Source organism: Anomalospiza imberbis, chromosome 5 (assembly GCF_031753505.1).
Source record: "Anomalospiza imberbis isolate Cuckoo-Finch-1a 21T00152 chromosome 5, ASM3175350v1, whole genome shotgun sequence".
Lineage (NCBI taxonomy): Eukaryota > Metazoa > Chordata > Aves > Passeriformes > Viduidae > Anomalospiza > Anomalospiza imberbis.
The window spans coordinates 64,722,365-64,726,442 of NC_089685.1; positions in this window are offsets into that span (position 1 = coordinate 64,722,365).

Here is a 4,078-nt window from a genome sequence, read left to right on the forward strand (position 1 = left end):
AGAACTGCTGTCATTGGGAAAAGAACTGTAACCTTAAACTGTGCAAGACCTTTATGTCACTGCTATTGCATGATACTGTCTATATTCCAAGATATTTGCTCTGAAGAAACATCAAGTCTTGAATCTTTTTGGAAAAGTGAAAAGCATAATTTTTTAATTGTGAAGCTGATCTATAAATGGAATATGCCAAAAATATGCCTCTCCTCAAATATCAAAAATTATACTAAAATAAATTGCCTGAGAAAGAGAATAATTAATAAATATCAGAGACTTTAGATAAGCAGAACAGAAAAATTTTAGTAGTTCAAATTTCTTACAACTCAGAGAACTGTGCGTTTTTCTTCATACTTTCTAAATATCTTTTTAAACTAGCAGAATTGATATCCATCTTATCCGTTTAATCATTGACTTGTTGCTTAACTTGTCTTGTTACCTAGGCCTTTTAAAGTCAACAGATAATAATATGAAATAAACAAAACCTTTGTCACTTATTCCTACACCAAGCTTTATGTAACTCCCCTAAATATGAGTTGCAATAGAAACCTTTGAACACCGTGCCAGTAAAAGGGACTGTATTGCAAAGCAGCTGATAAAATCTTGTTTGGAATACCATCAATTTATTCCAGGAATTAACTATAATTAACCAGATATTTTAGGCTTCTTGAATGTAATAAATCTCTCTTCTGTTAATATACTGTTCCTTGCTTCTTCAGGTAGAAAATCTTGATCCATAATTGCCTGGATACAGTTTTTTGAGATTACCAGTAAAAGCAGGCAGAGACACATGATTTCTCTAATCACAATGTCAACCAGCAGGTGCTCAAATGAAATGAGACCTTGATTGCCTTTACACCTGACCTTGGATTATTTCAAGGCAATAAGTGAGGTATGGAAAAGCACTCTTTTCCTGTACCTATGCTTCATTGCTCCACTTAATTTCACAATTCAATAGTATTTTAGCAATCTACTTCCCAGTTCAGAGTTTTAGAAATTAATAAAAAATTTGGTGTGTCTCCATTATTTGCCTTTAGATGGTGGAACATAACTGTGCATACTTCAGCATGTTGAGGACTTATTTGGAAGAATATCATGGGCCATGGCCCTGGAGAGAAGAATAGTCCAGAAGAGCGGGTCATCATTCAAAAATCACCTCCTCCAAGTTAAAGAGCAGTCCATCTTTAAACCATGAATCAAGCAAAGTCATCAGGTGGCCCACATGGATGAACAAGGAGTTTCTAACTAAAATCAAACATAGAAAAGCAGCGTAGAAGTGGTAGAAGCAGTTTTACATGATCCAGGAGGAATACAGAGCATGCAATGCATGCAGAGATAGTGTTAGCAAAGTTAAAGGCCACACCATTGCATATGGCAAGAAATGTGTAGGGCAACAAGAAGGACTTCTACAGGTGTATAAGCAGAAGGAAAATTTGGCTTTGCTGCTGAATGGGAAGGGGGACTACCTAACAAACATAGAGAAAACCAAGGTATTCAATGCTACCTTTGCCTCAGTCTTCACTGATAAGAGCAGCCTCCAAGAATTCCAGTTACCTGAAACCTGTATAAAAGTCCAAGAAAGTCTTGCCTCTGTGGAGTAGAATCAGTTTAAGGAGCATCTATGCAGACTGGACATGTGTAGGTCTATGGGTTCTGATGGAATGTACTAAGAGTGTTGAGGGAGCTTCTGATGCCACTGTAAGGCCACTTTCAATTGCCTTTGGAGGGTTATAACTACTGGGAGAGATTCCTGATGACTGGGGAAAAAATCAAACATTACTCTGGTCTTTAAGAAGGAGGGAAGGAACCCTATAGCCTTCTATGACAAGAAGACAGGCTTAGTGAACAAGGGCAGAGTTTGAACTTAACCACAATAGGTGTGACAGCTCCTCATTCTGCCATTCAGAGGGATCTTGACAGGTTGTAGAAATGGCCTAACAGGTATCCTACAAACCTCAACAAATTTCCAGTACTGCAGCTAGGGAGGAATAGCCCCGTGGAGTAGCCAAATTGACCTGGTCATCTTTCACTAAGCCACTAGCTACAGAAACCTATCTCTCCAAAGAAGATAGAGCATCACTAAATAAATTAAAACGTTAAGCCACAATTTGGGGAGAACACCAGGTGTAAAAACTCAAACTCTATGCAAGTTTGGTGGACTTCAGATGCTCATTCTTAGATATTTCATAGTTTTTTGGGGGAAGCAGTAATGAAAATATTACCAGAGGAAAGGCTTTGCTTCCTAGTAGGGTTTGTACCAGGCATTCCTGATGAGGAAATCTGCATGTGTGGTGTGTTGGGCTGGAAGCCTTGCTGACCTCCAGCTCTTGCAATAATTTGATGGCTCAAGAAAACATCTTGTGATTTTTTTTTTCAAACTAATATTTGTCTGTATCCTCTGAAACCAGTTCCAGCCATTGACACAAACAGAGAACAGCCTGTTAGCAAACTTCTACATGCTTTTTTGAAGAGGCACATCTTTTTGAGGTAAGTCTTTCCCAATAACTGGCATGAGTCAACACAATATCTTCTCTTAAAGACATAAAATCGCCCAAGAATCATAGAATAGTTTGGGTTGGAATGGACCTTTAAAAGGTAATCTAAATCCACCCCTGCTGCTCTGAGCAGGGACATATTCAACTAGACCAGGTTTCTCAGAGCCCCATCCACCCTGACCTGGAATATTTCTCGGGCTGGGGCACCTACCACCATTCTGGGGAAAAAGAAGGAGGCAAGAGGGGTGCATGGACCAAAGGTACAGCTCAAAGGCAGTGAAGGAGGGTTGGACTGGAAGCACTGATGCTAATGAGCTCCAGGCTTGGGATACATCTTGGGAGAGAGAAGGAATTAGCTGAGGGGCTATTCCTTGTCTCAGGAAAATACAACAGCTGCAGATACCAGTTGACAAGGGGCATTTTAAGCTGCTCACAATTTTCCATTAAATTGGAATAGAGGTGGTTCCTTGGGAATAGTAAGATCGTGGATGAGGAATGCAGAAAAATTCTTAGAAACACCAGATGTTTCTCATGGTCTGACACTTCCTGTACCCAGGCAGCCAACAAGGGCAGGAGACAGGGATCCTGACTGCAGCTCCCCTCCCAGCTTTGTCAGCAGCTTTGCCCTTCAGCCCCCTACAAGCATGAGAGTTTGCTGTGTGCTCTGGCAGAGCAGAGGGAGCAGGCCAGGCCAGCATGGCCTTGACCTTTGGCCAGCCAGGGTAACATTTCAGCTGCCCACCAAGGTTCCAGCCTCTGCTGCCAGGAACCTTGGCACAGAATTTGCCTCTTCTTAGCAAAATTAAAATAAAATTAAATTAAAATTAAACTAAACTAAACTAAAATAAAACAAGGAATATACTAAAAAGCAAACCCTTGCTAATTCTGGCTTTGGGCTGCCCTGGTGACTAGTGTACCATTCCATTAGCAAGGGTCAAGGGAAGCCATGAAAACATTCATAAGAAGCCACCCATGAAAAATGAAAATAGAAGGCAAAGATAGGGGTCTGGTGTGACTGCAACATTTTTCTTCACTCCATCCAAGCATTGCAACAAGTAAACTTGCAGCCAGTGTGGGGCACTGGGAAATGGGAAGTGAACAGTTCAGGACAGAGGTAACTCCATTACATTCCCTTGCTGAGGGAAAACCTACCTGCTGGGGTTACTCTGAGTTGCCTGTGTCTGCCACACACAGCAGCATTATTCCACAGAAGTAACATTACATCCATTCACACGGATTGTCTTTCACTTGTTTGTCTTTAATGTTAATCTCTTTCACATCTAAATTCAAGTTTCATGTTAGTGCTATAATTTCCCCTTGCCCAACATAAATCAGCAAGGGCCCATAAGCCACTTCCAGCCTCCTGCAGATTTGTTCAAGTACAAACTACACAACTGATTGTTGCCAAGGAAAAAATGAGGTCTGTCAGGACTTGCAGACATTATTCTTTTGATTGCATACCAGAGAAGGAGCAGAGAACAAGCAGATGGAATCAAAGTCCCCTCCCTAGAAGAAGAGAAAGTCCCCTTTTTCTTATCTTAAGCACTGTATCAGTAAGTTTCTCCCATTAATTCCCCTTCTGCACATTA